Here is a 12,191-nt window from a genome sequence, read left to right on the forward strand (position 1 = left end):
CACCTAATAAAGTGGCCGGTGAGTGTAAGTACTTGTAATAACGATGTCCAATAGAAAATTTTCCCCAGACAGTTCGTAGACACCCCTATCAACCAATCAGGCACTCTGCGGTGAACCTGTGTCCCATTCCAATATGCACTCATTGTTACATTTTTAATCTAAGGCCCCATTCACACTTGTGCGACTTTGGGACCCCAAAGTCAGGTGACAAGTCGCACCCCATGTTTCCCAATGAGTGCCGTTCATAGCCGCAGTGAATTTAAAGTAGTTCCTGCACTACTTTGGTCTGACTTTTCATGCGACTTGAGAGCCATAGACTTCAATGTAAACCCTCAAAGGTCGCACCTGCATGATATACATGCCATTTTGTAGAGCACAAACAATCACATTGGTCAAAGGCAAAGTTGGAATGCAAATCGCACGATTTTGAAGTGTGAATGGACTCTTAAAAAGACATCACGCTCATCCAAAAACTAAAAATACATGAACTAAACACCTTCTCAAATTCTCAGATCCCTGAACCCCTAGTTGATCCACAAAACTCATCGGGCCCATTCACACTGTTATGGTGCGGTGCGATTGAGCCCTAAGGGTTTTTGTTCTGCAACACTTATCATGTATCCATCACTTTGGATTGGACCTCATTATGCAATGAATAATATCTTTGTGCTGACACTCCAGTGTAACCATCATTTGTTTCTTTTGTATTTTTGAAGTGGTACATTCCAGTTTACCTGTGTGTTTAGGTTAGTTGGTTTAGTCCAGGGGGTCTCCAAACTTTCTAAACAAAGGGCCAGTTTACTGCCCTTCTAACCTTAGGGGGTCTGGACTGCGGCCAGAGGGAGTAGAATATGCCCTGGCATCGGTGGAAATAAATAATGCTTTAGGCTTGGTGGTCAGTGGGTTTAAAAAAAAATTACACCATTGGTGTCAGTGCGAGGAATAGTGCCCCATCATTGGTGTCAGTGGGTTGAACAGTGTCCCATTGTTGCTGTCAGTGAGAGGAATAATGCTCCATCGTTGGTATCAGTGGGAGGAATAGTGCCCCATCGTTGGTATCAGTGGGAGGAATAGTGCCCCATCGTTGGTATCAGTGGGAGGAATAGTGCCCCATCATTGGTGTCAGTGTGAGGACTAATGCCCCATTATTGTTGACAGGGGGAGGAATCGTGCCCCATCATTGGTATCAGTGGGAGGAATAGTGCCCCATCATTGGGGTCAGTGGGAGGAATAATGACCCATCATTGGTGTCAGTGGGAGGAATAGTGTCCCATCATTGGTGTCAGTGGGAGGAATAGTGCCCCATCATTGGTATCAGTGAGAGGAAAATTACCACAAGGGCAAGATAAATGCAAGCAAAGGGCCACATCCGGCCCACTCGCCTCAGTTTGGAGACCCCTGGTTTAGTCCATAGACAGACCCCCCTGTCTTCTTCTTCATGTTCCCTTAGTTTCTAGTCTTTATAGTGGACACAAGACATAGAAGATCATTGTTCCTTTACACTTTAATTTCATCAGTTAACATCTATATGGTGCATTTTACCCATTTGACCGGAAGGTTTTACCCCCTTCATAACCAGAGCATTTTTTGCTATTGCACTGCACTACTTTAACTGGTAATTGCGCGTCATGTATAAAACAAAAAAAAAATGAAAATGTAAGAAAAAAAAAAAAAACAAACAAACAATATTTTCTAATTTTGTTATAATTGTTATAAATGTTATTAATTTCTTCATAAATTGAGGTTGATAAGGGTTCCATTAGCAGTGACCAAGTGACCTTCCACCTATGCCCACCAGCAATGTAAGGGGCTCTTGTTCTACTGACCAGCAATGTAAGGGGCTCCTGTTCTACTGACCATTAATGTAAGGGGTTCTTGTGTTACTGACCAGCAATGTAAGGGGCTCTTGTTCTACTGACCATTAATGTAAGGGGTTCTTGTGTTACTGACCAGCAATGTAAGGGGCTCTTGTTCTACTGACCAGCAATGTAAGGGGCTCTTGTTCTACTGACCAGCAATGTAAGGGGCTCTTGTTCTACTGACCAGCAATGTAAGGGGCTCTTGTTCTACTGACCACCAATGTAAGGGGCTCTTGTTCTCCTGACCTCCAATGTATGGGGCTCTTGTTCTCCTGACGTCCAATGTAGGAAGTAATTTCTCCACTGTTCACAAATGTGATGAGAGATTTTTTTTATTTACTGATCTCTAAAGTAATGGGCTGATTTTCACTGCCATGAGCTCCTCACAAATTTACTTGCCAAGAGTAGTTATTGTGGTTGATTGTTAGAGATCTATTGATTTCTCACTAAGTTTGACCTTGTTGCACTTTTCTCTTCTACCACTAGGTGGCTGGGTATTTAGTGGTACTAGATATGGGCAGGGCAACCCAAGGTCAGGTTATGAGTATCTGGGGTATCTCAGCCAATGGGCAGGGGTTTTCTTGAATCCCTTGGCCTGCTGGGAGAACCTATATATTTTTGGGTGAGGTCAGGTGCTGTATGTTCTGTGTCACCTGGACAGCTGTCTGGGTGGACGTGTGTCATACGCCCCGGGCTGCTAGGCCGGAGCTTGGGGCATCTGGCTGCTGGGCTGTGTGAGGGCCTATCCAGAAGTAAAGAGATAGCAGCGCAGGGTTGGGTTTGCGGCTTGCAGTCCAACCAGGAGTGACGATTCTGCCGACAGGAGAACCTGTCAGTGGTTGGAGGTAGAAGGCAAGCTGTCACCACAAAGGGACCAACCACCTTTACCAGGGACCACAGCGAGTAACTGAAGCAAGTACCAGAATCACATTCTCACCGAAAGGGCATGGTGGAGAATCGGGAAATTTCGGGCGGAAGTTAGGGACCCAAACCGCGGAGGAGACACTTGCAGAGCAGCCTTGTGTGTCAAGCCAGGGACCTCACCGGTTGGCAGGGGTGAAGCTTGAGAAGTATCTGGAGTGCCAAGCTAGGGACCCAGCAGAGAAGCTGGGGTGACGCTTGAGGGAGATATCACCACAAACCTTGGAGGAGCTCAAAGGATTCAGAGTCAGTGAATCAGAGGGTCTCTAGTGAGAGACCGGGAGCTCAGTGTTGAAGAAACACAAGAGGCAGTTGTAGTGGAGCTGAAAGGACTGTTATTTTTGGGTTAGGAACTGTTAAAGACTGTTACCATAGGAGACAGCATTCCTGCAAGTGCAGATGTGGCTTCTTGCTGGGGCCTTTCCCTGCATGGCTGTTCTCTTATTGAAGTCTCTGTATCTACCAATTGAATTAGCAACTATCTATAAGGGTGTCCTGGCCCTAATCCTAACCCTCTTTCCCTCATAAATACAAAAAAAGGACTGTTAAGAGAAATAAAAAACTCTTTTTCATCCAAGAAGTGTCTGGCGCCCAATAAACTATGCCTAACAACCCACCACATACCGAAAGATGTCAGCTATTTTTGGCTTGGAAAGTTCTCATTAGACTGGACGAGGCCAGAGACTTTGCTACATTACTAACAATAATTTCAACCTATTGGGTGTTAAAAAATTATCTCCTTTGGGGTCAAATACTCTACGTATGCGACACCATTGTTTTCTTCAAAGTTTCTGCAACTTACTGATCACTCTAATGTATCTTGAGCTGCAGATATAATCATTCTTCCCACTGACCACCAATGTAAGGAGCATTCTTCCCACTGACCACCAATGTAAGGAACATTCTTCCCACTGACCAGATCACCAATGTAAGGAGCATTCTTCTCACTGATCACCAATGTAAGGAACATTCTTCTCACTGATCACCAATGTAAGGAGCATTCTTCTCACCGATCACCAATGTAAGGAGCATTCTTCCCACTGACCACCAATGTAAGGAGCATTCTTCTCACCGATCACCAATGTAAGGAGCATTCTTCCCACTGACCACCAATGTAAGGAGCATTCTTCTGAATGACCACCAATGTAAGGAACATTCTTCCCACTGATCACCAATGTGAGGAACATTCTTCTCACTGATCACCAATGTAAGGAACATTCTTCCCACTGATCACCAATGTAAGGAGCATTCTTCCCACTGATCACCAAAGTAAGGAACATTCTTCCCACTGATCACCAATGTAAGGAGCATTCTTCCCACTGACTATCAATGTAAGGAGCATTCTTCTGAATGACCACCAAAATAAGGGGCATTCTTCCCACTGACTACCAATGTAAAAAGAAGTCTTCTCACAGACCACCAATATAAGGAGCATTCTTCCCAATGACCTACAATTTAAGAACATTCTTCCCACTAACCACCAATGTAAGAAAAGGGTAAGACCAGAGGAAGTAATTTAAAAATTACATAATAATAGGTCACTAGGACAAGGGCTGAACTCAAGTTTTAGAGGGCTACAACATTAATGAAAAAGAATCCTCAGCACATTGGCTCCCACTGCTGTAACTGAGCCAATGAGGAGCGAGAGAGCTCTCGTGCACGCCCTGGTTTCGAGATCAGGCTCAGCTATCTATTTGGGGGGGGGGGGGGCGGACTGTGGGGATGCCGCATGCAGAAGGTTTTTTACCTGCATACAATGCAGGAAGGTTAAAAAAATTCTTCACAATTTACAACCACTTGAAGCAAGTGAAATGCCGGTCAGAAGGCAGTCGACTGTAGGTTGCAAGGGTCTCAAACTGATGCCACTGACACAAGCCCAAAGCCTGTTGACCCAGGCCCTTGAAGCTATAACTGATGTTACCTATGAAGTTCCTTTCTCCCCAGTCCTATTCATTCAGTGGATTTCAGTTCCTTTGCAGCACTCTCTCGCTTACTGTGCTAGTGTACATAGTTGCAAGCCTAGGTTAAATCTGGGTCAGGGCTGAGTAACCCATGGAGGCTGGATGACTCAGCAAGCAGCACCTCTGGTAACTCCCCCTGCTTTCTGGAACCTTGGAGAAGCTTCCAAATGTAGAGGGTGGAGTCTAGGAGGAGCTGCTTGGAGTAATGGGGAGGGCCGAGCCAATCCCCAGCAAAGTGGGCTGGCATGGGGTGGGCACCTCTTAAATACTCCTGGGTCGTGCCAGGGGGGGGCAGTTGGGTGGAAGATGGAGAAGGGTTGCTGAGAATGCTGTCGGTGGCCTTTGAGGGTGCCCTCTAGTTGGAGGGGGGTGACCTCTGGACTGTGGCTCGGGTGCTGGAGGGACCCTCTACAACACATGGAGGATATCCTTTCTGGAGGCACGGAAGCAAGTAAATGGACAGTGGGAGAGAGTCAGCACGTCCAGGAGTTCTCCAGGAGAAGTCAGCCAGGTGGGCTGGTGAATTTGCAGTCTGGGAGTACTGTGGTGTCAGTCTGGGAGGACTGAGGGGAATTAGCCAGGAGGGCTAGTGAAAGGGGCAGCTGCAATTAAGTGGGTTAACAGTGCCTGAAGAGGTGGTGCTGGGATCAATAGCCACAGGGATGTAAGCTGGACACTGCACTTTGATAAACTAACTAAAGGGTCCCGGGGTCCTTGCCTGTAAAGGGCCTTTGCTTTCATCTGGCTGAGTGCTTTGCCAGATCCCCTTAAAGTGTCCCAGCCAAGTCTGTTTTTTTGCAAGCACGTGAGTGCTGGAGGAAGAAGAGGAGTTTACATAGAGACTGTGTATAGCTGTATATAGTAAGTCCCTGAAGAGTCCCTGTATATAGTCCCTGAAGAGTTTTCTGAAGTCAAGTAGGCATCCCATAATACCCCTAACTCCCCATATAAGTTTTATCCCCTCAATAAAACACAAAAAACAAACAACGTAGTCCAGATTAAAGTTGCACTATAAATTGAAAAGAAAAGAAAAAATGAATGCAGACACACGGCAACAAAGAAGTCCATAAGGTGATAGGAATCCAATATATTCCACGGTGCACTTAAACATTCACCCGAATGGCATGCGAGTTCCAGAAAGGCCTCCACCACATATAATGGCCGCTTACCAGCTCCTTATGACCTCCTATTAAGGAAGGTCTTTCCCGCTTGTGGCTATAAAACCCAGCCAAGGCCTTTGTTCATCCAGGGGATCACGCTGTAGAGCATCCACCACTCATATAAGAACCCCAAAAGAAATAAGGCTTCCATAGAGTAATTTCTTTGGCATTTTATTAATGTAAAAAAAGGGTTGCACTTACAAAAGAAATGTTAAAACACACATAGAATAAGCCGTCAACAGTCAGTCCTTCCGGGACCTGTACAAACGCGGTGACGTCAACACGGCGCTCCTCTCTACGCGTTTCGTCACAAGATGGCGTGATCCCCCTGGATGAACAAAGGCCTTGGCTGGGTTTTATAGCCAAAATCGGGAAAGACCTTCCGTAATAGGAGGTTATAAGGAGCTGGTAAGGTGGGGGCTTTTCTGGAACTCACATACCATTCCGGTGAATGTTTAAGTGCACCGTGGGATATATTGGATTCCTATCACCTTATGGACTTCTTTGTTGTAGTTTGTTTGCTTTTTTATTTTCAATTTATAGCGCAACTTTAATTTGGAGTATTTGTTTTATGCTGTATGTGTCTCACAGGAAAGTTGCTGCTGTTAGGTTACTATTTAGATTTTCACTGGTATGCTTAATTTAGGACAGTGCAGTATTACCTATTTTTATTTTTGTTTTTGATACAAAAAAACAATGTGCTGGACTGTTTCCTGACTCAAGCGTGCCTGAGAAAATTCGGTGTGCCTGGCTGTGCAGGGTGGGGGATTTCTTTTCACTTGCGACTTCTACATGGGGTGCGCTACACTTTCAGTCATGGAGTTTTTATTAAAATAATGTATTAGATGATGTAAAAGGAAAAGGAGGGAAGCCATAATATAAGCAGGTTTAAATTGCTATTTGGTTAACAGGATATTCAACGCAGAGCAGCGCAGAATCAGATAATAGTCCTGAATCCTAGGTGATATACTCATATCCTGATTGTTATACTGAGAATACTCTTCTCCCAGGAAGTAGAAATGCACTTTAAAGAAGTCTTTGCTCTGTACAGGAAGACACTGAGCTGGTGGTACAGACGTTTCTGTAAGCTCAGAACTCCACCTCCTATGGATTGCAACCTGCAGAGCCTCTTGCGTAGGAAACTGTTCATTACCTCCCGGAGTATCGAGCCACGTCCAGCCGCGTGTACATCAATGCGATTCCTCAGGGGGGAACGCTTGAAAGAAGCATGTTCAGCCAGAGAGACACAATGTAACACAATGGATTAGCTGGAGAGAGAATGGGGAGGAGAGACTTTTAATGCCGTCTGTTAATAACAAACTAATTTCAGCATATTATGTGTGGGGCAGAATGAGGCATTAGCGTTAGAAGATTGTTGAGAATGCAAAGCAAAACTTGACCTTTCACCCCAGAAAAATGATCATACGCATGTGTGGTAATGCACTTACAGTGGGGACGGAAAGTATTCAGACCCCCTTAAATTTTTCACTCTTTGTTATATTGCAGGAATTTGCTAAAATCATTTAAGTTCATTTTTTTCCTCATTAATGTACACACAGCACCCCATATTGATAGAAAAACACAGAATTGTTGACATTTTTGCAGATTTATTAAAGAAGAAAAACTGAAATATAACATGGTCCTAAGTATTCAGACCCTTTGCTGTGACACTCATATATATAACGAAGGTTCTGTCCATTTCTTCTGATCATCCTTGAGATGGTTCTACACCTTCATTTGAGTCCAGCTGTGTTTGATTATACTAATTGGACTTGATTAGGAAAGCCACACAACTGTCTATATAAGACCTTTACAGCTCACAGTGCATGTCAGAGCAAATGAGAATCATGAGGTCAAAGGAACTGCCTGAAGAGCTCAGAGACAGAATTGTGGCAAGGCACAGATCCGGCCAAGGTTACAAAAAAATTTCTGCTGCACCTAAGGTTCCTAAGAGCACAGTGGCCTCCATGATCCTTAAATGGAAGACATTTGGGACGACCAGAACCCTTCCTAGAGCTGGTCGTCCGGCCAAACTGAGCTATCGGGGAGAAGATCCTTGGTGAGAGAGGTAAAGAAGAACGCAAAGATCACTGTGGCTGAGCTCCAGAGATGCAGTCGTGAGATGGGAGAAAGTTGTAAAAAGTCAACCATCACTGCAGCCCTCCACCAGTCAGGGCTTTATGGCAGAGTGGCCCGACGGAAGCCTCTCCTCAGTGCAAGACACATGAAAGCCCACATGGAGTTTGCTAAAAAACACCTGACGGACTCCAAGGTGGTGAGAAATAAGATTCTTTGGTCTGATGAGACCAAGATAGAACTTTTTGGCCTTAATTCTAAATGGTATGTGTGGAGAAAACCAGGCACTGCTCATCACCTGTCCAATACAGTCCCAACAGTGAAGCATGGTGGTGGCAGCATCATGCTGTGTTTGTGTTTTTCAGCTGCAGGGACAGGATGACTGGTTGCAATCAAGGGAAAGATGAATGCGGCCAAGTACAGGGATATCCTGGACGAAAACCTTCTCCAGAGTGCTCAAGACCTCAGACCCAATTGAGCATCTCTGGAGAGACCTAAAAATTGCTGTTCACCAACGTTTACCATTTAACCTGACAGAACTGGAGAGGATCTGCATGGAGGAATGGCAGAGGATCCCCAAATCCAGGTGTGAAAAACTTGTTGCATCTTTCCCAAAAAGACTCAATTCTGTGTTTTTTCTGTCAATATGGGGTGCTGTGTGTACATTAACCACTTGACCACTGGGCACTTAAACCCCCTTCCTAACCAGACCAATTTTCAGCTTTCGGTGCTCTCACACTTTGAATGACAATTACTCAGTCATACAACACTTTACCCCTATGAAATTTTTGTCCTTTTTTTCACACAAATAGAGCCTTCTTTTGGTGGTATTTAATCACCGTTGGGTTTTTTATTTTTTGCGCTATAAAAGAAAAAAGACTGAAAATTTGGTAAAAAAATGAATTTTTCTTTGTTTCTGTTATAAAATTTAGCAAATTAGTAATTTTTCTTCGTAAATTTTGGCCAAAATTTATACTGCTACATATCTTTGGTAAAAATAAGTACAACTTGGTGTATATTATTTGGTCTTTGTGAATGTTAGAGAGTCCAAAAGCTATGGTGCCAATATCTGAAAATTGATCACACCTGAAGTACTGATGGCCTATCTAACTTCTTGAGACCCTAACATTCCAGAAAAGTACAAATACCTCCCAAATGACCCCTACTTGGAAAGAAGACATTCCAAGGTATTTAGAAAGATGCATGATGAGTTTTTTTGAAATTGTCATCTTTTCCCACAATTCTTTGCAAAATCAAGATTTTTTTTTTTCTTTTTTTTTTTTTCACAAAATTGTCATATTAGAAGGTTATTTCTCACACATCGCATATGCATACCACAAATTACACCCCAAAAAACATTCTGCTATTACTTCCGAGTACGGCAATACCACATGTGTGAGACTTTTACACAGCGTGGCCACATACAGAGGCCCAACATGCACGGAGCACCTCCAGGCGTTCTGGAGCACCCAGGCCAATTCTTATATTTCTCTCCTACATGTAAAAATAATTTATTTGCTAGAAAATTACATAGAACCCCAAAACATTATATATATATATTTTTTTAAGCAAAGACCCTAGAGAATACAATGGCGGTTGTTGCAACTTTTTATCTCGCACGGTATTTGCGCAGCAATTTTTAGAACGCGTTTTTTTGGGAAAAAAAACAGTTTTGTGCTTTAAAAAAAAACAAAACAGTAAAGTTAGCCCAATGTTTTTGCATAATGTGAAAGATGAAGTTACGCCGAGTAAATAGATACCTAACATGTCACCCTTCAAAATTGCACACTCTCGTGGAATGGTGCCAAACGTCACTACTTAAAAGTCTCCATAGGTGACGCTTTAAAATTTTTTACCGGTTACATGTTTTGAGTTACAGAGGAGGTCTACGGCCAAAATTATTGCTCTCGCTCCAACGTTCGCAGTGATACCTCACATGTGTGGTTTGAACACCGTTTTCATATGTGGGCGGGACTTACGTATGTGTTCACTTCTGCATGCGAGCACACGGACAGGGGTGCTTTAAAAAATTTTTTTTTTTTTTTTTTTTATTATTTATTTTACTTTATTTATTTTAGTTTGACACTTTTTCCCCCCCAAAAAAATTTTTGATCACTTTTATTTCTATTACAAGGAATGTAAACATCCCTTGTAATAGGAATATGGCATGACAGGTCCTCTTTACAGTGAGATATGGGGTCAATAAGACCTCACATCTCACCTCTAGGCTGTGCCTGAAATAAAAAAAAAAAAAAAAAACGATCTTGGCTTCGATCGTAGCGGTGAGTCGGTAGAAGCACCGGAGGGTGGCGGGAAGGGGGGGGCGTCCCCTCTCGCCTCCCATAAGAACGATCAAGCAGTGGAACAGCCGCTATGATCATTCTTATGGTGTAGGGAATTGCCGGCTGAAAAAGCTGATATCTGAATGATGCCTGTAGCTGCAGGCATCATTCAGATATCCCCGCTCAAAGTCAAGGACGTCATATGACTGTGGGCGGGAACTGGTTAAAAATTGCGGAGTAGTGCAGGGTATATTGCGGGGTATATTGCAGAGTATTGCGGGGTATATTGCAGAGTATTGCTGGGTATATTGCAGAGTATTGCGGAGTAGTGCAGGGTATATTGCAGAGTATTGCGAAGTAGTGCAGGGTATATTGCAGGGTATATTGCTGGGTATATTGCAGAGTAGTGCCGGGTATATTGCAGAGTATTGCTGTGTATATTGCAGAGTAGTGCAGGGTATATTGCTGGGTATATTGCAGAGTAGTGCCGGGTATATTGCAGAGTAGTGCCGGGTATATTGCAGAGTAGTGCCGGGTATATTGCAGAGTAGTGTCGGGTATATTGCAGAGTAGTGCGGGGTATTATGCAGAGTAGTGCGGGGTATTATGCAGAGAAGTGCGGGGTATTATGCAGAGTAGTGCGGGGTATTATGCAGAGTATTGCGGGGTATTATGCAGAGTAGTGCGGGGTATTATGCAGAGTATTGCGGGGTATTATGCAGAGTAGTGCGGGGTATTATGCAGAGTATTGCGGGGTATTATGCAGAGTATTGCGGGGTATTATGCAAAGTATTGCAGGGTATTATGCAGGGATGGCTGAGCATGGAGGGATGGATGGATGTGACTGCAATTGTCACTGAGCACCGCTGTGGGCACTACACATGCAGCCCACAGCGGTGCTGCCATCCGATCCCTCCCCCTCTCCCCTCGCACTGTACCCATCGGTACACAGAGGGGAGGGAGGAACCAGCGTCATGACATGACGCCGGTCTGTTGACATGTGATCGCTCCGTCATTTGACAGAGCGATCACATGGTAAACGGCCGCGATCAGCGGCCGTTTACCGTGATCCGTGATGCGCCGGGTCCTCTGGACCCGGCGGTCACGGAAGTTCTCGGGTGCGCGCCCCAGGGGGCGCGCGAGAGCAGTATTCTGGGAGGACGTCCATGGACGTCCACCCAGAACTAGCCGACCGCGCTGTTGCCGTCTTTCGGCTATGGCCCGGTCGGCAAGTGGTTAATGAGGAAAAAAATGAACTGAAATGAAATGATTTTAGCAAATGGCTGCAATATAACAAAAAGTGAAAAATGTAAGGGGGTCAGAATACTTTCCGTCCCCACTGTATATATTTCATTCAGTTACAGCTGTGGAGCTACCCCAGATCAATCAACAGGATAGGTGGGTTTCCTGGTTCCTGGTAATTTGGTGGACAGGGCTCTCCAAAGAGTGTCTCTCCCTCTGCACACTCATGGCAAGGGAGGAGAGGACAGCAGCAGCAAAAGTGTGTGGTTGGATGTCAGAGACCGAGCCAAGCCACTGACCAGGCTACATACTCCCCCACCAAATAAATCTTTGGACCCTCAAAGAGGCAGCATATGTACAGCAAAGGTTACAGTACATTAGCTTGATATAATATTATACAATAGTTTAACAACAAGCTTGGCAAGCCTACTTGAAAAAAAAACAAACCTATATTCTGACAAACATTCCAGCCACCAAGGAAACGCCCACCAAGGTGTCAGGAGGTGGATCGGGGTCTTTGTCCACCACTGCCTTAGTAGACAGTACCAGCACCTCTGGGACATTCAGGCTGTAGACATCTCCTCTGAACTCTAGCCTACAGAGTCAAATGCCAGCCTTTTTGCAGGCTCTGCTCCCTTGGGTCTGATGGGATTTCTTCTAAGGGCTCTTCCTGAGATTCAGGGGGTAGCT

The sequence above is a fragment of the Aquarana catesbeiana genome, linkage group LG02, assembly GCF_042186555.1.
Source record: "Aquarana catesbeiana isolate 2022-GZ linkage group LG02, ASM4218655v1, whole genome shotgun sequence".
NCBI classification, from domain to species: domain Eukaryota; kingdom Metazoa; phylum Chordata; class Amphibia; order Anura; family Ranidae; genus Aquarana; species Aquarana catesbeiana.